Source organism: Pogona vitticeps, chromosome 1 (assembly GCF_051106095.1).
Source record: "Pogona vitticeps strain Pit_001003342236 chromosome 1, PviZW2.1, whole genome shotgun sequence".
NCBI lineage: Eukaryota > Metazoa > Chordata > Lepidosauria > Squamata > Agamidae > Pogona > Pogona vitticeps.
In genome coordinates, this window is record NC_135783.1 from 137,641,484 (window position 1) to 137,667,209 (window position 25,726).

At 41.9% G+C, this 25,726-nt stretch overlaps 1 pseudogene; it reads right to left on the minus strand.

The window, feature by feature from the left end:
- Positions 1-24,389: 24,389 nt before the first annotated feature.
- LOC144586178 (U1 spliceosomal RNA) lies at positions 24,390-24,543 on the minus strand (annotated as a pseudogene).
- Between the last annotated feature and the right edge of the window lie 1,183 nt (positions 24,544-25,726).

The following is a 25,726-nucleotide window of genomic DNA, read 5'->3' on the forward strand; positions in this document are numbered from 1 at the left end:
GCAGTGAAGATTAGAAGACCTAACGATCTGTAGTGCACTCTTTATCATTAGTCATGGGAAAATGTAATCTGCACACTAATAACCTGATTATGGAGCCCTTGCTTACTCAGATGGACGCTAAGTCTAATTGTTGGCATCTGCAGGGTTGTTACTAAAGAAAGTAACTCTGCTACCATTCACTTATGAAGAGGACGCAGCAATAAAGGGATCTGAATTCTTGAATTCCCGCTGCTGTCAAACTAATTCCATTAACAGGTATAAGGAAAAAATTTCACAAAACAACCCAGCATATTCCTTTTTTTCCCTCCAGACAGAAGCTTTTCAGACACCTGAGAAACCATGTTTCTTCACCACACTGAGGAAAACCAAAGTCCAGCTGTATTATTGTCTTATTATGAATATTTGCTTTACATCTTTAGTACAGTGGTGCCTCGCTTAGCGAGCGCACCGTATAACGGTGAATCCGTATAGCGATCCCCTTTTTCGGGATCGCTATACGGAGCACCCAATCGCCACACTCGCATTGCGACGATTGGGGAGTCCGGCGGCCATTTTGGAGCCGCGTTCGGCGGCTCCAAAATGGGCGCCGGATGACCCAAAATGACCCCGTGCGGTGTTTTCGCGCCCTTGGCAAGCGAGGGGAGGGTGCGAAAACGTGGCGCGGGGCCATTTCAGGTCCGCTTCAAAACGGCCGCGGACGACCCGAAATGGCCCCGCGCGGCATTTTCGCGCCCTCCCCTCGCTTGCCGAGGGCGCGAAAACACCGCACGGGGCCGTTTCGGGTCCGTTTTGAAGCCGCAAAACAGCTGTTTTGCGGCTTCAAAACGGCCGCGGATTACCCGAAATGGCCCCGCACGGCGTTTTCGCGCCCTCCCCTCGCTTTACGAGGGCGCGAAAATGGCTGCCCGGGGCCAGGAAACTTCTCTAAGTGGGAAGTTTAGGGCCGATTTGGAACGCATTAAATGAAGTTTAATGCGTTCCAATGGCTTTTTACTTCCCGCTTAGCGAAGATTTCACATAGCGAAGGTTAATCCGGAACGGATTAACCTCGCTATGCGGGGCACCACTGTATACTCGATCCTGCTGGATACAAACAAAGTATTCTCTCCTACGTAGATCTTGATGAATTTCCAGAAATTACTTTTTTGGGAAGGTCCAGTTCTGAGAATCTCTTGTCCAAAAATGACCAGTGACCATTTGAGTTGTGGGACTGGTGGTGGTGGTTCTGGGAACTCAATCCAAACAAGAACGGTAACAAATTGTTTTCCAAGATGCCATCTAGATATCAAAATAATGTAGGTCAGAATCCAAAACAAAGTGACTTTAGAGGTAGAGGTCTAACCTTTTTATTTTAACAGCAGCCTTATCACAAACTGCTTTAAAAGTTCCCTCAGTTTTAAACGTGAAGTGATTTGAAGCAAAAGGCCCCTTGAACTCTGTTCACACCTCCTGAATATCTCAGTGTGATGTACGTGGCAGAAAGGCCCAACTTAGAAAGTTCTGCCCAAGCTTCTTGTTTAGAAGGAAAGCTTCCAGGTAGCACTGGGGCAAGAACAGGTCGGTACAACTCCCAGAATGGAGAATTGTGGTATTTGCAGGCCAGAAAATCCAAAAAATCCAGTCCCTCCTTTTTGCAGAGATTTCTGCAGTCTTCTGCATGGATGGTTGAAGGTGAATCATCTGCCTGTGGTATGGACGAAGGCATGTTAATTGCTCAACAAAGCCAAGCACCCTAGTACTGACGCCAAGGGAAACAAGATGCCGTAAGGCAGAGAGAAAGCCAGCTTCACATCCTTCTAACTAAGCCTTGCTTCACATTCCAGAGAAGTGATGTATACCATACTGACAAGAAACCTCAAGGTGATGGAGTATGCTCCCAGCGGATTCTACTTTGGGCAGGCAGGCTCCTTTAATCTAGTGCCCTGGAGTTAAAAACTTTTTATAGGCTTTCTTCCTTCAAGCTGATTTGGAGAAGGCAGGAGGGGGAGTTTATAGTCTCTGTCACACGGCAAGAAGAAAAGTGGGAATCGTTCAAGAGGAAGAGAAAAACAATGTTTTGATCTCATTTGTCCAAACTCCTGGCTGCAATCCCTCACCCAACTAGATTAGATCATTTAGATTGGAACAAGAGAATACATCCTGTCCCCTTCTCAATAGGGAAAGAGAGGAGCGGCTGCAGCAGTGCCGTTCAGAACAGGAGTGGCAGGTTTGTGAACACAGAGTAGTTTTGCACCCCAGGAAGACTTTCTAAATTCAGGAAGGACCCCTTTCTAAAGCTACCAGATTGCATGGTGGGCCTCTGCTCCTCCTACAGTTTGGCAGTGCTTACGATTGCACCCATTCCTGTTGGGAAAGTACACTTTAACAGTGCACTGTTTAAGGAAACGGATGCTCTTGGTTAGCTCAGTAGATCGAAATCACAATAGTCACTGAAAAGAAGATGAAACGACATGTAGGATGACATTTTTTAAAAATGGTGTTTGTTTGTGTGTGTGCGCGCGCGCACGTGCGCATGCGTGCATGCATGCATGCAATGCAATCTATGGGTCAGCTAATCTGTCCTCACATCCATGTCGGGTGAGTAGGTGCCCTCCTTCACAGCGATGTCTCATATGGAGGTTTTGTCCATTTGAAGGCCTATCCTTTCCAATTCTGACCGAATGAGAAAGCATCATAGAAAGGAGGGATGTCCTACACCTCACATTTGATGACTTTCAGGGCAGCAAAAAGGTGCCTCTTGACATCCATGGCCGTTCTGGATTAGGAATATTGGAAGTGGCCTGAGGAACACGGAAGATTAGTCCTCAGTGCCAGTCCCAAAGCAGTTCTCTTTTCTTGCCACTGGAGAGAATCTGGAGCCTCTTTATTTAGAGTTCACCATTTTTAATTGAATTGAGTGCCATTTTTGAGTGCAAAAAATGGTACCTCAGTGCCTTTTTTTTTTTAACAAAAAGATGAGACATTGATTCAATAAATAAATAGAATATAAACACATCCAAATATGCAAACCTAGGCAGTGGGCCAAGCAAAGGCTCTTCCAGATGGAACTTACTTGATTCTGACCTTGTCCTCTCTATTTTTCATTCCATCCATCCAATGTATGGCTTAGTCAGAACAGTGACAAGATCTGTGACTCTCTAGACTTCCCCTTCCTCTCAAACACATTTTTTAAAAAAATCTTGCTTTGTTCTGGAGGGAAGAGTTTACCTATAGCATTTTTCACTGAAAACATTTCTCCCTTCAGATTTTTCTGGTCAATAGCTTTCAATTATTTTTCAAAAGAAAAATACATTCTTTATGAGAGAAATCCCAGGAAAGAAGTAAAATTCTGCATAATTATCAAATATGTATTCGCGAAGGCTTTCACGGCCGGGATCTAATGGTTGTTGTGGGTTTTTCGGGCTTCTTGGCCGTGTTCTGAAAGTGGTTCTTCCTAACGTTTCGCCAGTCTCTGTGGCCGGCATCTTCAGAGGACAGCAAACTGTGCTCTGTCCTCTGAAGATGCCGGCCACAGAAACTGGTGAAACGTTAGGAAGAACCACCTTCAGAACACGGCCAAGAAGCCCGAAAAACCCACAACAACCACTGAAGTTTGCATTCTTTCTCCTTGAGAAAGGAGGTCTGAAAGAGTTCTAGGACTATTTATGCATTTGATCCAGTACTGAACACTCTGACTGGCAGCAGCTATCCATCAAAATGGCCTTGTAACTTTCAGCATGCAAAGGGATTAAACAGAGTGAATCCTGAAAGAACAGCTTTTCTTTCTTCTCTTCTCTTTTCTTTCTCTCTTTCTTTTCCTGGACTGATTGACAGAAATGGCAATTTGAAAACCAGACTGAAGCGGATTGAAAGAGTTGTTATTATACTTAAAATATTGCCAAGTGCTGAATGGGGACATGATGTCCCTATCACTAATTGCAATCTAAAAGGCACAACACAAAAAATAGAAGGAACAAGGAAGATAGGAAAACACCTACACTGATTCAAGGGAAAAAAACAGATGCAAAGATGACACAAAGATCAGTGGGAGTGGACCAGCCAAACATCTCCCCCACTGCCTGGGACTAGCTTAGACTTCATACTTCTGAACTATCAGTGGTTTTCTATATGACTTACTGTATCTTTTCGCTTAGGTTTTAACTGCGACTTATAGTACACTGGTAAATCCCACTAGATAGTTATTAATATGAGATGTTTTGCATAATCTATTAATAATCTATTAATATTTGTATGCCTATTTACATTTCAGCATGTCTTGTAACTGACAGAGAACAAACTTGAAATGTGGTTCTATTATGTAAATTATTCTGATTCCTTTTCACACATGGTTTACTATGGAATGCTGGGTCGCCCGGTGGCTGGTGCCTCTGTCTGCAGAGCCAGAATTTAAGAGTTCAGTCCCTCCTCAGTGCCTCCTTGAGAGGGGCTGGACTTGATGATCCAGAGGGTCCCTTCCAGCCCCGCAGTTCGAAGCTTATTGTAAGGTTGCATACAAACCTTTGTATGAATTAGAAAGATTATTTCCTGTTATCACACATATGAAAACATTAGGCTCCATAGTACAGCCTCCACATAACTCCTCAACAACAGTTAATCTAAACTGCCCTCTGTGACTACCTCTAATTTAGTCCTGTATTATTCTTTTTAATATATGAGCATAGGAATACTTAGTTTTCCTCATTTGGGCTCCATTAGTTCATTACAGGCCTGACGCATTTCATCAACCATTATATTTATAGAGGCCACATAATGAAATGAAAGTAATTACTCTAAACAGCTATGGCACCACCTATCATAAGCTAGTGCTGTCACCAATTTTTGCCAGTACCTTTGAGCTTGCCTGCCCTCTTTGACAGATACTTCTCATAATTAGAAAACATACCTACCTCTGTTTTATGCTTAGTTACTCCTTGTGAGTTGAAAGAAAGCCAGTCATTCCTCTCCTACGTCCAGACTTCCTTCCAATTGAAAAGTAGAGTCATGAAGAGCTCCCTGCTTCATCGAGGATTGTGCAGATGCACACAGTTGGTGTGTTCTCAGATTTTTTTTGAAACAACAGTTTTCATGTACGAAAACAAAGGAACGTTGGTTAGCTCTGGGCAGGATCCATTCGAATCAGAACAGAGGTAGCCCTCTTCTTACAGACAGGTAAGAAAGCCATGTTCTTGTTAGGAGTAGCCGTCTCTCATACAATTGTCATTCTGAAAGAACTTCAAATGCAGGTAGAGGAAGAAATCAGAAGGACAAGAATGAATGGGACACTTTCCTTCCATGCCTCCTCATCCCCCTGAATGTGTCCCTCCTGGCATCTGGTAAAATAGCGACAACAACATGTCGGGAGGGACTAGCGATGTAAGCAACAAGAATAGAAGTGAAAGAACAGTAGCACCTGAAAGACTAACAGCAGGGTTGCAGTATGAACGTCTATGCAGTATAATGCGCCTCGTCTAACACAGTCAGGTGGTCTTCAGCATCTGTGCTGAAGTTACAGACCTATCAAGCAAAAGAACTTTTCAATTATACTTGTACCTAAAAACATTCATTTAGGTCCTGAATCTGTATAGGGTACTGAAAATCCTTTGTCTTTGGGTGTCTGAGAAAGCCTGAGGAAAAGAGGAGTTCTGAATGTGGATAGAGAAGATGTATTTTAAAGCAGAAGTCTGAGAACTTGGGTTTTTCCTTCAAATGAGTTTGCAGTCCCAGACAAAGGCAGGGAGGAAATAAGGACAACAGCCTTCCCTCAACCAAAACTCTCCAAGTATTTTGGACTGCAATATTCATCAACCCCTGGCCTGCAGTGAGGGATCATGAAAGTTGACCCAACAAACATGGAGGGCAACTAGTTAGTGGGTATGGGTTTTCACTCTCTCCACTCCATTTAATCTTTCACTGAAGGGTTCACTTTTTGTACAATAGCCTGAAAAACCACCTGTGGAGCAGACCATGGGCTATTACCATGGCCACAGGTCCTGCCACCAAGTCATCAATCATTTCTACCAAGGCGGTATGTGCTGTTGATGCTTTATCATTTTCCATCCAACGCCATCTCAGTCACTGCAAGTTAATGCATGATGACAGCATGACATTAGGAGAATAGAGATATTCATGAGCACAGAAACGCTAAAACGTTTGTTGCCTACAAGGCTTGACAATCACCCATTCTGATGTTTGAAGGGAATTTTGTTCTTCACTTGCCCTGATTATAGAATTAATTCTGTTCTGTCCTTGTACAGTTTGTACAACGCATCTCTCCTAACTTCTCTCTCTAGCGTTTCAGGTAATTGAATGCTGATACCTTTCACTGATCACTGCCTTTCTAGACTATTTATTTCTTGGCTTCTATTTGTATCCCACTTTTTCTCCAGTGGCTGTCCTGCTCCTTTCTTTATCCCCTACGTGAACTTTGTGAGGGAAGTCACTTTCAGAGGGCTTAACTGGGTCATGTTTCACGGCTCAGTGGGGACTGGAAAACTCCCAACCCTCTCATCACTCTGCGGCTGTTCCCTCTTCTGGCTAGGAAACAAAGTGGTCTATGAATGAAGGCCTACCATGAGTAGACCTTGCCCCAAATCCCTTCAAGTGCCTGACTGGGTGAAGCACATTGCACCCCACTGATGAGGTGATTCAGTAGCAGCAAGGGAGCAAATGAGCTAGTGAAGGGGGAGCAAGAAAGCAAGAACAGACAGATCAGGCTATTGCTGGTCCCATGGCTCTTTTGCATGCATCCACACACGGCCTCGCCAAACCGCTAACTTCAACAAAGCTAAAGCTCCCTGGAGACCAGGGGACCTATTCAGATTCCTTTATACTTTCTAAAAAGACTATTATTGTCTTCGAACATGCTTAAGAAATGGACTTAGGACTACAGCTTTAATATTCTCTGTGAATTTATAATGAAGGTTAGTTGTCATTAGCACTGACTGTATGAAAAAAGGGGGGATGAAAAGGTCTGCGGTTCTAGAGATGCATTATTTATTGTTTATTATGTATTGTTCCTGTTTAAAATATGCATTGATCCCTTTGCCCATTTCAACACAATGAACAATAAATAATCCAGGCGAGCATCCCAGGATATATTTATATGTAATTTTAAAAGATTGTGCAGTCAATTATAAAAGCTGCTCGATTCAGGTGCTTTATTTATGTGCAATGTGACCTCTGTGAGCTATAAAGGGCCAATTTTCACACATAGCAACCACTGCCTCCCCCCCTTCCTTTCTTTTGAGATGAAAGACAGGCCTTCCTCCGAGTCAGGGTAAGGGTGAGTCCCCCTGGGATCCAAAATAAAGCGGGAGAGGGGTTGGGTTTTGTTTTGTTTTGTTTTTACCCCCTAATCTCCAACCTCTGTTTAAAATATGTAGCAGATGCTGCTTTTCATCCCAGGCCAATTGCGGGCCAAGAGATGCCTGAGCAAGGCAGTAACAGCAGTGCGTCATCAACGCATCCCTTACGTCCTGAAGGGTTTGAGGTGGTCACATTTGTACTCCCAAAAAGAGGACAAAGGAGGCCACAGATCAGTATTATGTTTCGCTATGCTAATATATAGGTACAATGTAGACAAAATTGCTATACAGTGGTGCCTTGCTTTATGATTGCTCCATTTAACGACGAAACCACATTACAATGAATTTTTTGCGATCACTTTTGCAATTGCTTTACGATGTTTCCTATGGGGGAATTTCACTTTGCGATGATCAGTTCCCTGCTTTGGGAACCGATTCTTCGCAAAATGATGATTTTTGGACAGCTGATCGGCAGTTTCAAAATGGCCGCCGGATAAGAAAATGGCCCACCACTGTTTTCTGGGACGGATTCCTCGCTGCATAGGCAGTGAAAATGGCTGCCTTATGGAGGATCTTTGCTGGACGGTGAGTTTCCAGCCCATCGGAACGCATTAAACGGGTTTTAATGCATTTCTATGGGCTTTTTATTTTTGCATTGCGACGTTTTCATTCTACAGCGATTTCGCTGGAACTAATTAACGTCGTAATGTGAGGCACCACTGTATTTTAAAGAGAAACACAGCATCCTCTCCTGTTAATATTGACAGGACTTTTGATTCCCTGCTGTCAATGGCTGATTAGTGGATTACTATTTTAAATTCCCCTGTTGTGGCATCACTACAGTATCCTTATTTGTTAACATCTTTGCACATTTATAATGCTGTGCAATAGCTACCAGTCTTTTTCCAAGCACAAGAAAGATAAATGAGTGCAAAATATAGCACCTCTGAGCATAGCAGAAATGTCTGTGATTGGGTATCTTGTGGGGTTGCCTTGTGAGTTTGTTGTCCATTTCTTAGTGAAAAGCAACAAGACTCTGCTCCTGCTCCTCACACCTTCTGTTCTTTAAACTGATTGTACTTGTGGCACCTCGTGGCACAGTGGTTAAACTGCAGTACTGCTGTCAACACTTTGCTCACAATGACCCCGTTTGATCTCAGCAGACTCAGGTTGCTGGTTGACTCAGCCTTCCGTCCTTCCGAGGTCAGTAAATTGGGTTCCCAGTTCATGGGACGGGACGGTGACAATGCATAGCCTGCATAATTCAATTGTAAATCTCCCAGAGAGTGCTTTAAGCGCCATGAGGCAGTATAGAAGCCGCATGCCTTCCAGCTCTATGGCATTAGAGAGGAGGGCTGAGCAACCTTTGTTGTTTCTGTTGCTGAGAGCCCAAATTTCTTCAGGGATATCTTTTTCGGAACCAAATGCTTCTGGTGTGTGAAGTTCAGGCCAAAGTTGGACAGGGCTGAAGCCAGAGGTGAACAAGGCTAAATATATGCGCCTTTTCTCTTTCTCCTGCTTCTTCTCTCTCTGCCACCTCCTCCACATATATAGGGTTGCTAGAGAAGGGGCAGAGGACTTATTGCTTATGGTGAGGAGGGATGGAAGAGCGGTAGAAAGGGTACAACAAATCTTGGCCTCTATGATGATGAGGCAAGTAGCCTTGGCCTTATTATACCGCAATGACAAATCTGGGCTTCTCCTACTTTCTACCTTTGGGGTCCTTTTGAGAATAGCTCAGCATGACTGAGGACCATCAGTCTGAAACAGATAGTGCAGGGTCAAATTCAGTCATAAATGGTTGCACAGGGAGGTGGAATTTGGTGTTAGCTGACAATAACAGATATCAGCAGATGTCCTACGTGACTCCCATGGTACTGTTGGGATGTTCAGTTGCTCCCCCTGACGTCCTTTCTGCATTCGAGTCAAATACCAAACACAGAAACACATTTTTTATTTTTTAGAAAAACAATGAAACAAGGCTGGGAGTGCTCTAATAATATGGTTGAACTCAGAGGTTTTTTTTAAAAAAATGGTATGTTAATAATAACTGGATTGATAAATATAGATGAATAAAAATTATGTAGACAGCAAAACAGCGTAAACACTGTGCAAGTGTAATACTTACCCTTTATAGTAGGATCGCCATATTCACGGGATCATTCTTCTGCAGTTTAATTTCCTGCTGCCTGAAAAATAAAATAAATAAACAAACAAACAAACAAACCCAGAAATGAACATTCCCAAGGTGCATTATCAAGACTGACCACTAGATGGCACCAGAGACTATGCTATGGACAGGTGACTTAAGGGCAATGCATTTGTGACCTGAAGCTTCCAGTGAAATGGCGAAGCTGCATTTGGGGTGGGCAAGGGGGAGGTGGCAGTTGCTGGTCAGGGAAGGCTTCCTTGCAAACAGGAGGACAGGCAACCCAGTTTTTTTGGCAAGACTGGGCCAGGGCTCCGTCTCTCCATCATGCTTGGAGACCAGAGAAAGTGGAAGTGAGTGCTTTATTTCTCCGCTATTTCCGGCATCGGGAGGGGATGCAGCGTGGAACTGATCTCCCATGGATACTGCACTCCTATTTTATTTACAACAACAAAATACACTGGTGCCTCACACAACGATGTTAATTGGTTCCAAAAAAATCAACGTTGTGTGAAACATCGTTCTGTGAAACACCATTTCCCATAGGAATGAATTGGAAACTGGTTAATCCGTTCCAATTGGAACAGATTGCCATCGTTCAGTGAAAATCCCCATAGGAAACATCATTGAGTGAAACAATGTTTCCTATATTGGAATGTATTGAAGCCGACTCAATACATTTCAATGCCTTTGCGAAGTCCTTTTTCGCTCCTGTAAAAGTGTCTTACAATGTTTGGACACTGTTTTAAATGATTGCAATGGTTAGTCCACCTCCTGAAACCTATGCAAACTTAATTTGATGTTGTTCAGAGTCGTCCTTAATTTTTAGTGATTTTTTGAATTTTCTCTCATTGGAATGTATTGAACTTTCCGTCCAATGCATTCCATTGAGAGAAAATTCAAAAAATCACCAAAAATTAAGGACGACTCTGAACAACACCAAATTAAGTTTGCATAGGGTTCAGGAGGTGGGCTAACGATTGCAAGTATTTAAAACCTGTTCCAAACATTGTAAGACCCTTAAAAATGAGCGAAAACGGAAGAGCTTCAAAAGCACTGAAGCCGGCTTCAGTGCTTTTGAAGTCTTTTCCGATGTCCCTTTTTGCTCACTTTTAAGTGTCTTACAATGTTTGGAACAGGTTTTAAATGCTTGCAGTCGTTAGCCCACCTCCTGAACCCTATGCAAACTTAATTTGGTGTTGTTCTGAGTCGTCCTTAATTTTTGGTGATTTTTTGAATTTTCTCTCATTGGAATGCATTGGACGGAAAGTTCAATACATTCCAATGAGAGAAAATTCAAAAAATCACCAAAAATTAAGGACGACTCAGAACAACACCAAATTAAGTTTGCATAGGGTTCAGGAGGTGGGCTAACGATTGCAAGCATTTAAAACCTGTTCCAAACATTGTAAGACCCTTAAAAATGAGCGAAAACGGAAGAGCTTCAAAAGCACTGAAGCCGGCTTCAGTGCTTTTGAAGTCTTTTCCGATGTCCCTTTTCGCTCATTTTTAAGTGTCTTACAATGTTTGGAACAGGTTTTAAATGCTTGCAATTGTTAGCCCACCTCCTGAACCCTATGCAAACTTAATTTGGTGTTGTTCTGAGTCGTCCTTAATTTTTGGTGATTTTTTGTTTTCCCTATTTAAATTAATTGAACTGTCCATTCAATTGATTTAAATGGGGAAAATAAAAAAATCATCAAAAATTAATGAAGACTCAGAACAAAACCAAATTAAGTTTGCACATGTTTCACAAGGTGCACTATGGAATCCAAGCATTTAAAACAGGTTTCAAACATTTTAAGACACTTTTAAATGAGCAAAAAGGGACATCGTTAAGTGAAATTCCCCCATAGAGAACATCGTTAAACGATGGGGGAAATTCCTCAAAAAAACCCATCGCTGTGTGAATTCATCGTTGTATGAAGCAATCGTTGTGCGAGGCACCACTGGTACTACACAAATTATGCTCCCCCCCACCAGGACTGTTTGGAGATATACCCATTTTTCCTCCCTCTTTGGAGCCCCACTCCCCTTCCAAAATTGCAATGACTCCTGTGAAAGTACACGACCCCTTCCTCTTTAGGAATACAAAAAACAATCAATTTTCTGCACATATCTAGAAAAATATTCTTACTTATCAAACCCTTTATTTTAATATTACACTTTATATTTATTGTATTGTGTTTTTATCCCACCCATTTAAAGATAAGGGCACTATGGGTGGCAAACACATTAAAATGGCAGAGCATAAGTATATAATAAAGCAAGGGGGAAAATAGTAACTATCAAAATGAATGTTCTACCAAAATTCTATTTTTTTTTCTTTCAGACAATTCCCATAATATTAAAACAGTCATTTTTTTCAAGAACTTAACAAGATAATCATGAGATTTGTGTGGCAAGGTTAAAAAAACAAGAATTAAAATTAAAGCAATGCAAGATGCCAAACAAAGAGCAGGTTTTGGTCTGCAAAATTGGATATAGATCCTGTGTATTAGTCTGGATAAAGGAATGGATAAATTTAGATAATGATAGACTACTCAAGCTGGAAGGACATGAATTACAGTTAGGTTGCCATGCTTTTCTATGGTACAAAAAAGATAAAGAGCAGAAAGGTTTCAACTTCACACACACACACACACACACACACACACACACACACACACACACACACACACACACACACACACACACACACACACACACACACACACACACACACACACACACGGCTGGGTTTCACCTATAGAGGCCTTTATACAATCTACCCTTATGACAGAAGTGAAACTTTTAAGATATTAAGATCTATTAAAAAATGATTGTGAGTTAAGGTCCAAAGAAGAGTTAGAAACACATAACATGTATCTGGACTGGTGGTCCAGAGCACAACTGGAATCTAAGTACAGAAAAGATAAAAAAGGGCTTTTATACAGAACAAACAATATTTGATAAGCTTCTGCTGGGTTCAAATGATAAAGTAATTAAGAAAATGTATGATTACTTGCTTGAACTTAAAATGCAAGACGAGATGGTCAAAGAATATATGATTAGGTGGGCACAAAATATAGGACATAATATTGATATTGATCAATGGTTGCAAATATGGAAAAATAACATTAAGCTCACAAAATCGGTAAATTTCAAGGAGAATATATACAAGATGTTTTATAGGTGGCATATGACTCCGGACAAATTGTCAAAGATTTATACAGAGATGCCAAATGTTTTTTGGAAGTGTGAAGCACATGAGGGAAGCTTTTACCATATGTGGTGGACTTATAGAGTGGCAAAACGGTATTGGATAGCAGTACATACTCTGTTACAAAAAAATACTGCTTTGTAATGTTCCACTAACCCCAAAACTGTTTTTACTGAGCATTATACCAGACAATATAGATAAAACAAAGAACTACCTAGTTATATATATAGTTACTGAAGCCAGAATTCTTTATGCTAAGAATTTGAAGAAATTGGAGACACCGAAAAAAGAGGAACTCATTGAGAAGAGATGGGAAGCGGCAGAAATGGATATTTTATCCGAAGTGCTGAATACAAAAGGCAACTGAATGATGGGATTTATTATATAAATGGCTTGAGTCACCAGATAGTGCTTGAATAATATAGATTTAAACTAAGATATAACTGTAAGTTAAAACCTGGAGGACACTCAAATTGTAGAAAAGCGGAAAGTTGATTTGATATTGCAATATGAATAGAGTGGACGACAGCACATTTTGTGTTCTCCTACCCCCTCCTTTTTCCCCCATATCCTCCTTTACCTTCTGTACCCCTTACCTTATCCCAAGTTGTCAATAATTTTTTTTTAAAAAAAAACATATAATAAAGCAGCAATAAAATTCAAATGAAACACTATGCAAAAAAAAAAAGAGATAATCTCTAAAAATAAAACCACTAATACCAAAAGAGGAAAATAGTAACTGTAAAAATTTAGGATGTAAAAACAATAATAATAGGCAGCAGGCAAAGACAAAATCACAGGCTCCCCAAAAAAATGTTACTGAAAATAGGATTAATCCAGGGTAAAACGATTAAAAGCTTGTGAAAACAGGCAGGTTTTAAGTTGTCTCATAAAACCAAGGAGGGACGGGGCAAATCATACCTCTAGTGAGAAGGACAACATCAGGGTCTGGGTGGCAGATTTCTGGGCTTCCCTTGGGGTTGCCACCCATAGCATCCCAGTATAAGCGGTGTGGTAAACATTTTGAGGGGGAGTGGCTCAGATAGGTAACAAGCTGCTCAACTTTTAAAAGCTTTAAATGTCAACATTAACGCACCTTGAACTTGGCCTGGAAGTATACAGGCAGCCAGTGCAAATGCACCAGGACAGATGAAATAGGATCAAATGATGATGCATCAGGTACCAGCCTGGCAGCTGTATTTTGCACTTACTGCAGCTTCCAGACTGCCTTCAAAGGCAGCCCAACGTAGATAAGTTAAAATACATGTTAAAAAGGTAAAGGTTCCCCTTGACAATTTTTGTCCAGTCGTGTCCGACTCTAGGGGGCGGCGCTCATCCCGCTCTTCAAGCCATAGAGCCAGCGTTTGTCCGAAGACAATCTTTCCGTGGTCACATGGCCAGTGTGATTTAGACACGGAACGCTGTTTACCTTCCCACCGAGATGGTACCTATTTATCTACTCGCATTTGCATGCTTTCGAACCGCTAGGTTGGCGGGAGCTGGGACAGGCGACGGGTGCTCATTCCGTCGCGTGGATTCGAACTTACGACTGCTGGTCTTTTAACCCTGCAGCACAGGCTTCTGCGGTTTAGCCCACAGCGCCACCACGTCCCTAACATACATGTTAACTTATCATTAATAGCCTGATCCCAAACCTCTTTACACCATTCATTTAACTGGAGATTTTAATTTATTTTCCAATTCCTAGCTATAATTAATCTTGCCACTGTAAATGAACTGGGGGCGAAGGCCAGGTCTGTTTGCATGGATGCCATGCTGAGTTTTTTTTTCCTGGGCTTTCTTTTGTCTCCTGACCACATGGCCTGGGGGTGGGGCCTAGGGGTGGGACTTCCTGCTGTAAAAGAGTGTGTCCCAGGACCCTGGACTCTTTTCCCTTGGAAGCTGGGCTGAGGGCGAAGGCCAGGTCTGTTTGCATGGATGCCATGCTGAGTTTTTTTTTTTCCTGGGCTTTCTTTTGTCTCCTGACCACATGGCCTGGGGGTGGGGCCTAGGGGTGGGACTTCCTGCTGTAAAAGAGCGTGTCCCAGGACCGCGCGCCGATTCTCAAACTTTGTATCTGGCCTTAATATGGTAAATAGGAAAGCCAATTAGATCTGCATAAGCCAGGGAGTCAGGAAAGTTTTAAGGATCAGATCATACTTTTGCACTATTAAAGAGCAGGCCGGGTAGGTGGGGCTCGTCAGCCATGGAAGGCAGCCCATCTCGGAGAAGGAAAACTCCGATTTCAAACCTCCACTGCCTTGTGGCTATATCCACCAACGGAAAAGGCTTCAGGAGTTAACCTCGAGGCAAAATCCGGAGCTGGAGTCCCGAAGGCAGCTCGTGTCGTTCTGCCAACTCCTGCGACGTTGCTGGAACCAGTCGTATTGGCTCTTGCCTTTCCATTGGACCATTTCAGCAACGTGGAGAGGGGGGATTTGCTGCTTGGGTAACAGCCTATCCTCCATATTACCTTACCCGGGCTTCATGCTCTGGAGAGGACACTCCTCGATTCAGAGCATGTTACCATAGTCTCTCGAGACTGAAGGATGCCTATGATGATGAAATGAACTGGGAATTAATTCTTTAGTTGTCCAATTACATTGCTTCCTATAGAATGTTGATAAAAGTGCTATTTTAGGGCATACTTCTAAATTTTATTTAGCTATTTCATTTTATCTCTTTGAAAACCAATTGCCAAAATTTCAATATACAGTACTCGCATTCCCACCCATATGGAAATAAATGTGTATTTTCTGACTTCCTCTCCAAGACAAATTTTTCCAATTTTTTTCCAAATTGGATTTTTCATATTTTTTGTATACTTCTATTGTGTTTCATAAAAAGAATATTCATGTAGTTTGAATTTGATTCTTGTTGTTCCATATTAATTTATCAAAGTGAAATGTAATATCAAGTGCAAGTCTTATTTAACTGGCTTTATAATATAGTCCTAAATCTTTAAATTGCTGCCCCAATTGGCCATTCAAAGCAATCAAATGCCTTGAAAATATTCAGTGAAATTATTTCTGCTTTCACCTTTTTAAAATCACATTTATTTCATTCAACACTCTCCTAGTCAAATTTGACACATGCATTACTATTACAAAGCCACTTTGATCTTGTTTAATATATTTAGCAATAAAAATATTCATTCTTTTTTACTAATACTGTATTGCTGTAACTATCTTAGCGTCTGGATTTATTAATGAAATAGGTCTATAAGCTCCAGGAACAAATCTATTCTTATTCATTTTTTTAAAGTAATGTAATTAAAAAGTGTTTCCAAGGTAATGGAATTTTTTCACCTTCTATTATTTTATTGAGAAGAACTTTTAATTTAGGCAACAATATTTCCCTAAAAATATTATTGAACCCCAGTCCCAACCCATCCATTTCTGGAGTCTTTCTTACATTTAATTTACTAATAATGTCCTCTTTCTCTCCTTCTTTAATTGGTTGCTCCATTAAATCAAAGTCGATTCCCCCAATTTTTCTTAATATACTCTCTAATTCTTTCCAAAGAAAGTTTCCAATATATATTTTTTGACAAAAATCTTGACAACCTCCTATTTCTCCTTCATCTTTTTACCTATTTCATGTTTAACTAGTCCAATTAAACTCTTAGCTTTTGTTTACTTGTGTGGCTCTAGCTAACATCCTTGAATTTTTATTACTACATTCTTTTTTTAAAAAGTCTTTTCAAATGTATTATATTTCTATGAATTTTCTCCATCTCAGCATTTTCGAACTACAGTCTCATTTGTTTCTCAAACATATCCATATGTTTTTCTCACTGGCTTAAAAAAATTATATGATTCCCTGATACTAACTTCTTTCTATAACACTGCCATAGAATCCTGTATAATATCCATGATCATAATATCCTCTTTATCATTAATTGGTCATATTACCATCATTTCTTTTTCTATTTTGTCTATTATATTAATTTGCTGAAAAGTATTTGTATCCTATAATATCAGTTTCTAATAGAACATCATCCATTACTTTTACAATTCCTACATCCGTATTAGTAACTCGTGAAATCCAATGTTTAGATACAAATATCTATCGTAGTATATGTCCTATGAACTGAAGAGTAAAAAGTACGATGGTTGTTGTGGGTTTTAATAAATAAATAAATATAAATAAATTTTTCGGGCTGTTTGGCTGTGTTCTTAAGGTTTTTCTTCTTAACGTTTTGCCGGTCTCTTTATCACAACAATGCACCCACAACAAAAAACACGCTGATCACCATAATCACCCAATCTCCTGAAAAGGACAAAAGCTGATCTCACTGCTGTAAATACTCAACTATCCCACAAACTGCACCAGAGCACAGACAGAGTTCTGACTTCTGTCCTCTGAAGATGCCGGCTAGAGAGACTGATGAAACATTAGGAAGAACAACCTTCAGAACACAGTCAAAGAACCCGGAAAAACCACAACAACCATCGGATCCCGGCTGTGAAAGCCTTCTAGAATACATATACAGTAAAAATTACATTTATTTTCATCCCCTTTTCTCATCTCCAAGAATCTTTCGAATCACTTCTCTTTATAGTTTTATTCAAAACTGGGATATTATTACTTTTCTCATCTCTAGTAGAGTTTGCTTTCTCTTTGTCTTTATCCATTGGCCACATTAAAATTCCCTGCCATTATTACAAAAGCCTTCTCTATTTCTTCCAATTCTTTAAACACTTCTTTTTTAAAAGCAAACTTAATTTATTTTCAGGATTATTTTCTCTTGCCTTGGTAGGCATGGGCTGCTTCAGATTTCTTCTTACAACTTCTGTCTCTCAGGGAGAATAGACTGGGCTTGGTTTAAACGTTCTCTCCCATCTCTGCTACCCTGTTGCACAAGCCTCCTCCTCTCTCTGTGACCCCCTCCCATATAATGAGCCTGTTTTTTTCTTCACAGCATACTTAATGAATGGCAGAAAGTAAAAATAGCCCTAAATCATATTTGCAATTTTTTTTTGTAGAAAACCAGAAAAAGACACATAAAAATTCCAAATATGAACAGATAATGTTGCCGCCTACAACAAGACATATACTAGACCTTGAGTTGACACAATAAATGATCTCAGGAAAGACACCGAGAAACGAGCAGGGATGGGAACTTGAGTGACAGAACCTGCTATCAAATCAGGCTTGAGTCTCACTGGTGACTCAACTCGGGTTTGTTTGGTTTTCTTCAATGATTTGAACATGACTTGCGATTTGGAAACAACCCACCCCCTTCTTTTTTTCCCCCTAGGGAAGAAAAGTTTGATTTCAATAGGAACTAGTACTTGGGGCTTGGAACTCAGGATTTGGTAACAAAGACTCGGGCTCAGATATGGGATTTAGATCCAAAGACTTGCCAATATCCCTAGGAATGAGAGAGGCGTAACATCTAGAAGAACCTTTTTTCAAATTAACGAAAGTGTACTATTAGTAGCTGTGGCCAGCCCTGCCATTAGGCAAAGTGAGGCATCTGGCCCCGGAAGCTGCCTGACAAACAACTGTATTGGTGCTCCATCCTCCTCCCTATGATCCCTAAGCTGCGCTGTTGCCTGCAGGTAGTTGTTCCGTCAGCTGTGGATGTGTGGGAGGAGCCTTAAGTGGCAAATTTACGTGTGTCTTTTGTCCTGGCGCAGCATAGCCCTTACAGGGTGATTCTGATGAGAAAGGAAGGAAGGAAGCTCCCCCTGTAAGTGACAGGCGCTTTCAGATGAAGCCGTTATGCTGGCATTGGTTTGCTGTGTTGTCTGATTTTTCATGCAAGTTATACTGAAAGTTTACAGGTCAAATTAAATTGTCCTTGTTCTATCACCTCTCTTAATGAGAAAAATCCACCAGCTGCCTTCTGAAGATGCCATGTAGAGAGCCAAGTACCTTTGACCTTGTGGGAGTGAATCCACAACATGATTTCCTATGAATTTGCACAAATAGCATGGTCGGTGGAGGAGATTAAAAGGAGCACTTGAATTTCTGCCTATTGTGGGGCAACTAAGGATCACTCTCAGAAGAAAAACAAGGTAAAGGACCTTCAGTGTTGTCCTGGGGGAGACGACGAAAAGCAATGGGCTCCAGGGTACTTTGAGATATACACTGCAGCCTTATATTTACAGCCCCATGGATTACAAGGTGAGATCCAGAGCAAGTGAACTCTGGAAGGCAAAGCAGAAAGCACGCAGATTATGATCCTACGGGAACTTGCCTAGAAGTAACTCTTGTGGAGTTCAGCTGGGAAGAAACCCAATTCCAACACAACAGAGAGAAGCTCTTGAACATGTGTAAAGTCCATTCCTTTAGTGGAAAGAGCCCTTTAGCTTCTGAAAGGAGAAGGATATTGGGGGGGAGGGTGTTAATGTGGATGAAGAAGGACAAAGGTGACGGCCTGAGCAGGGAATATCCAGGCAATATTGTGTGTAACGTTGGAAGCAGCAATGCTGCAAGTTTTGGTTTGGTTTTGGCAGTAAATGCCAACATGTGAAGTGCAAGTGATAATTCCCCCTTGAATGTGAAGCTGCAACAGATCTGAGGACAGACCTGAGATTTACATCTCGATTCCTCACAACTCTGCTCCTTATCGTCTTGGGTTGAACTCCTGTGGAAGTGGTTTCAGTGTGTCCTTTTCCAAGTGGCTCAGGAGGGAAGGAAGGCATCTTGTCATTCTTTGAACAATAACACAAGCACTGCTCCCCTCCCTGGAGAGCTGCAATTTTTAACCCTGATTCCTGAAAAACTAAAAAAATTTTTTTAAAAGGGTCAGCTTATTTTCCTGAGCCCTGGCTCTCAAGACGTACTCTACCCAACAATGTTCATCTGTTTACCCAATCTGCTTCATATTCCTCAAATTACCTAGAGCTGCGCTTATGTTGGGAAATGTTTGTTTCACCTTTTCACCCTCTGCTTGTATAATTCGGGTAGAGCTGTCACAAGCTGCTGTCCTCTATTCCTCTCGGACACAGAGAAAACAGAGAAGAGAAAGATTCAGAATGATAGGAGGGCGAGCAGGCTGTTCTGTTTATCCCCGGAGGGTCTGCGGAGTCAGGCCAGCTTCTTAACATCTGTGATACTGAAGGAAATATATTCTGACCTTTCCTGGGTCAGCAATCTATAGGCATGCAGCAGTCCCTTATGCTATTTTATGTGCATGTGTGTCTGTCAAATGAATTCTGACTTACGGCAACCCTTTCCAGGTAGAGAATATTCAGAAGTGGTTTGCCCTTCCCTTCTTCCGGGGTCACCCAGGGACCATACAGCTTGCTCCAGGCCACACAGGCTGGCTCTTCTCTCAGGAGGCGCAGGGGGAATTGAATGCTCAACCTTTGAGTCCTAACTAGGGATGGGGAAAAGCACCCAAAACTGCACTTCATCTTTGTTCGTGGGTTGTCAAGGTTGACGACCAACACACCGCAAATTTCCCCTTGGTGGCCTGACGAACCACTAAGCAATTCATCAGTTTGTTGGGTCTTTTTTTTTTAAAAGACACCTGTGGGGCTATTGTTTTAAAAAAATCTGAGCCCTCTGCCCACACACCTGCCCTACCCCCTTCTCACTGCGGCTTACCTTGCCCAGCTGCCTCCTCCTACTCCACCACCGCTTCTGCTAAAGCTAGACTGCCGGAACCATAGTTTCTGTTCTGGCAGCCTAACTTTTTCAAGGAGCAGTGGGGAGGACTTCCCTTTGCACAATTCTGACCAAAGCAATTCACCCACCCACCCACCCCGCTGTCTGTGCAAAGACAGGAGGGTGGGGGGGATCACATTGATCAGGTTTATCCTGTCTTTCTATGCTCAGGTGGGGGGGGCCACCCCCGCTGTTCTTGCAAAGACATCAGGGTGGGGGATAACTTCAGTCAAGCTTCCCCCATTTTCCTATGCCTGTGCAGACATAGAAAGACAAGGGAAGCCTGACCAAAGCGATCCCATTCCCTGCTATTTTTACAAAGACAGTGAGGAGAGGGGACATCACTTGGTTCTAGGCTTCCTCTTTCTATGCCCGCATGGCACAGACTGGAGAAGCCTAACTAAAGCGATCTGCTGTTTACAAAGACAGCAGAGGGGGGGAGGAATCCTTCCATCAGACATCCCCTATCTATGCCACAGGGGCACAGAAAGAGAAAGGAAGCCTGAGCAAAGTGATTCCCCGGCCTTGTAAACAGGAGGGTGGGATTCCCTTTGGGCAGGCCTGAGCAAGCCACTCAAAGGGGGGGACCCCTCTGCCTATGCCCCTGAAGAACAGCTGATCCACGGGGGCATAAGCAAGAAGGGATAGACGAAGGAACAAACATAAAAGGTGGTTGTTGTAGGCTTTTTGGGCTGTCTGGCTGTGTTTTTGAGGTTTATTTTTTTCTTTCTAACGTTTCGCCAGTCTCTGTGGCCAGCATCTTCAGAGGATAGGAGTCAGAACTCTGTCTGTGCTCTGGTGCAGTTTGTGGGATAGTTGATAGTCACTGTGATTGATGGATGTCGTTGGCTGGTCTTTTGTGTGCAGTGATCACCGGTCCTTGTGGCTGGGTAGAGTTTGTTGACCTTTTGCAGGCTGTGTTTTTCAGTGCTGGGATCCAGGCTTTGTTGAATTTTAGACTTTCTTCTTTTTCGTTGAAGCTCTGCTGGTGTTTGTGGGTTTCAATGGCCTCCCTGTGCAGTCTAACATAATGATGTTGTTGTTGTTGTTGTTGTACAGTACTTCAGTCTTTTGAAATAGAATTTCATCTCCAGCTTGTTTTAGGGCATGTTTAGCTACTGCCGATTTTTCTGGTTGTTTTAGTCTACAGTGTCTCTCATGTTCTTTGATTCTGGTGTGGATGCTGTATTTTGTGGTTCCAATATATACCTGGCCACAACTGCAAGGTATTCAGTATACTCCTGCAGTGGTGAGGGGGTCCCTTTTGTCCTTTGCTGACCGTAATATTTGTTGTATTTTTGCAGTGGGCCTGAATGCTGTTTGTAGGTTGTGTTTTTTCAGCATAGGACAAAAAGCTTTACCATTACCCCATGTTAAAATACATAATATCTTTCACTCAAGATCACTCATACCTTGTTATATTGCTAGGCCATCTCCCCATACTAGTCTTAACTGCGGCGCTTTTGTTGGGGAGAAAGGACAGCTATGTCAGTGACCTCTCCATGGCTCTGCCTGTCAAAGAAGGCTCCCTATTGCCCTGCTTTTGACAGTCAAAATGTATTTATTCAGAGAGGCCTTTGGTACTTCTGATACATCACTGCTGTAGGTTTTTTTAAATTGGCTAAACATTTTCATGTGTTTTAATTGTGCCTTTAATATGTTTTCATGATTGTGTTGTATTTCTGTCTTTTGTTTTGTTTTTAAAATTCAGTAGTGTTAGCTAGAGGTGGGTAAATTCCATTTTGTGAATGGTTTGGGCAATCCTGATATGATAAGACAGCTCAAAGAGGCACTTTCAAGCCCTGAAAGATTCATCACCTCCAGTGCAAGAAGAAGACGAGTGTGTTTTTATCTCAGAGTTTGTGCAATTTGTGTGAAACATGTGTGCAGAATTACTGTGAAGCAAAGGCACACACAAAGATGTTGATTGTTGACAAAGAACCTTTCTTAAGCTCTGAATTTTTAAAAGTCCATGGAACAACAACAACAAAAAGAAGCAGCGACTACAGTTTTATATGATTTACGTGAGCTGGGTTATTTGCACAAAATCTGTTCTTGCAAATACAAAAACTCTCAGCCTCTCAGGGCAAAATGCAAGATTTTGTGGTTTTTCATCCTCATGACTGAGAATGAGATGAGTGAGAATTGACATCCCTATTGCTAGGTTTCTTGAATATAGTAGGACCCCGGTATTCATGGGGAATCGATTTCACAATCTACTATGGATGCCTGAAACCATGGATACAAGAGAACCCTTAAAGACAATGTACACATGGAGTAGGACAAAGGACATGAGATGGTGTATTGGGCTGCAGCAAACCAGGGGTAAATGAAACCATAGATATCGATCCTACAGGTTTAGAGATCCTAGTGTATCATTTTGGTCAAAAAGGTGAGAAGTCACTTCGGACATCCTTTGTCCTAGATGTTTTAAGCCATAACCTCCATAATCCATTCACACTTGTTGAATAACAGCCCTAACAATGGTTTTGTGTTTGACTGAGAAGTCGTTAACTGATGAAAAAAAGGATTCCTTTTCTGGGATTTTTTTCTTGCATGCTGTCACTTTGTGAATGGTAGTGAGCACAAGAGGGTATCCTGTAGACCAGTGGTCCCCAACCTTGGGCCTCCAGATGTTGTTGGACTTCAACTCCCAGAAATGCTGGCCAACAGGGTTAGTGGTGAAGGCTTCTGGGAATTGTACTCCAAGAACATCTGGAGGCCCACAGTTGGAGACCACTGCTGTAGACCATCTTGACTGCTGCCATTTGTGTTATAGCATTCAGGCTGCCTTTTTCTATGTAAAATTTGGTATCCTTTTTCCTGCTGGCAAAGCACGCACAATATTGTGCAGCCATATGGGGTCATTTCCTGACTTTTTGAATCATGGGTACAAAAGCAAAATATCCCACATTCATAAACTGGAGAGCTGTTTTTGTTGCTGTTGCTGCCGTTGTTTCGTTTTTTAAAGAATGGAATTGTTGCTGTTTTGCCCTGGCACCAAAAGTGTTTGTTACAGCTGTTCCCACAAATGATACTAAAAGTGCCAAATTGGACAAACAGCAGAAAGCAGGTTTGTTGCTGGTAAATAGAGAAAGTTGGCATGTATGAAGGAATTGTTGACATAATAACAATCTTGCATGCACTAACACTGGGGATCAGTGGGAGGGGGGTTTAACAACCTAAGATGATTGTTCTCTTGCCAATAACCCAGTGGTTCCAAGCTTTGGTTCTTGGACTACAACTCTCAGAAATGGTGTCCAGCACAGCTAGTGGTAAAGGCTTCTATGAGTTTTAATCCAAGAACATCTGGGGACCCAAAATTGGGAACCACTGTACTAGCCCATTGCTAAAGTTCTAATTCCCATCTCTGGCATTTAACTCAAGCCCCACTCCCACTGATACTGAACCTTTCCTGTTTGTGGGTTTTTGGTCTTGCTTCCATTGTTCTCTCTCTCCTGATCCAGTTGCATGCCGCAGGTATGGAATGATGTCTCTCCCACATGGCAGAGGCTCCAACTCATCATTTTTTAATTTATTCTTTTGATTGTAACTACTGATTGCAACTGTAAATAAACATTTTCCCCTATCTTAAGTGCTTCTAGGGTGAATTTATGCTAGTAGAGTGCTAGTTTTGTAGAGAAACTGAAAAGAGCGGGGCAGGGGATTAGACTGGCCTGATCTCTCCATATTTCTTACTCTGTTAACACAAGCAATAACCAAAATTTCTCTACAGGAATATGGGTCATTTTGTGTCAGTATAAGTCAGCTCCAAGCCCTTGCCTAGCCAATATGAAATGGCTATTTATAATCCACCGACTATACTGTATTTTTCACTCCATAAGACGCACTTTTTCTCTCCAAAAAGGTGGGAGGGAAAGTACATGCATCTTATGGAGTGAATGCAGTAACCCAGGGTTCAGCCACCACCACCCAAAAGCCTCACACTGCCATGCTGGGAGGCCTCTGAACTGGCAACAGAGACTGCTTTCTGTTTGGACCTCACCATTCTGCACTGCTAGCTTTCTAGGATCTGCCTCCTGCAGCCCACCTGGAAAACCAGTAAGGCAAACAGGCCTATGGCAGCAAGCAGTGAAAATAGCAAAGGACCAAAGAGTGGTTTTAGAAAGACCAAGGGAAACCACAAAGGAAACTCCCACTTAGGCAGTTGATTTTCCCACATTTGGGGAAGTCACAGGGGTCAGCTCATCCAAAGTGCAATAGATGAGCCTTACCCTGGGAAAACCACTTTTACAACAATGGTATCTCCCCTGCCAGGTCTGAGTTTGAATGGCCCCTAAGCCTCCTGGCCCTTTGTGTGCACTATCCCCCAAAGGCATGGTGACCGCCGGCTGTACCTCCTGATCAGAACAGTGCTGCACAGCCCCAGTCCTGAAAGAGGCCAGGAAAGCTACTCAGTGTTTTGGGGTGCCCCACAGGACCCCCATCAGGGGCTAGATGTTCCTCCCACAATCCTCCAGTGCACAGATATTAGCATATCTGCCTGCTTGCATCACCCAATAGGCTTCTCTATTGGAGAAGCAAAGCAGGAAGGAGGAGTCTCTTTCCCTTCACCTTCTGCAGAGAAGTTAGACCATGTGACTAGCCAGACATTTTGAGAAGCAGAGAGAGAGAGGGAGAGGGAGAGAGGACAGAAACAAAAGCTTCTAAAATTGGCAGTAACTTAAACAGGCCTGAGAATGGTGAGTGGAAGATAAAGTTACTACTGAGAGCCTGCTAGAATAGCTCTCTGTAGTTCAGAGCTTTGCAGGAAGCTGCATCACTTCATCATAAATTAGGCCTAAATAGAAGTAATTTTGCAGATATTTAAAACATGAAGGGACTGGGGGGGGGAGGCTAATGTGTATTGTTAGCCAAATTTCATTCTGAAGCACAGAATGATTAAAAAAGGCACTGAGCACATGCAGAATAAAGTTCAAAAGGGAAACCAAAAAGGGACCTAACACTCCTTTCCTTAATATATTACCACTAGGGCTACAGGTTTTATTTGGTGTATTAGCTTGCCACATTAGCTGAGTCCGGTTTTTATGGAGCAAGGCAATTTGAATTGCAGAGGGCAGATCTGAATCACAGATCTGAATATGTTCAAGTAAGGCTTTGAAATCTTGAAAATTGGTTTAAGAACCCAACATTTCATAAATAGCATTTCACATGTACACACACACAACTGGAAATAGAAATTTTAGTAGTATTTTTGTGTTAACAAAAGCTGCATGGTGTTGCTCCCCCTGTTTTTATTGGTTTTTCTTAATCATTGTTGTTCTACAATATTGCTGGTAGATTTTATCTTTTCATTGTGATTCCCAGCTACTGTATTTTATCCTATTGTAGTCTCTAAAATTGGACAACCATCTGTCAGATCTGCTCTGATTTGGATTCCTGCATTGAACCAGGGGTTGGAATTGATGGCCTTATAGGCCCCTTCCAACTCCATTATTCTATGATTCT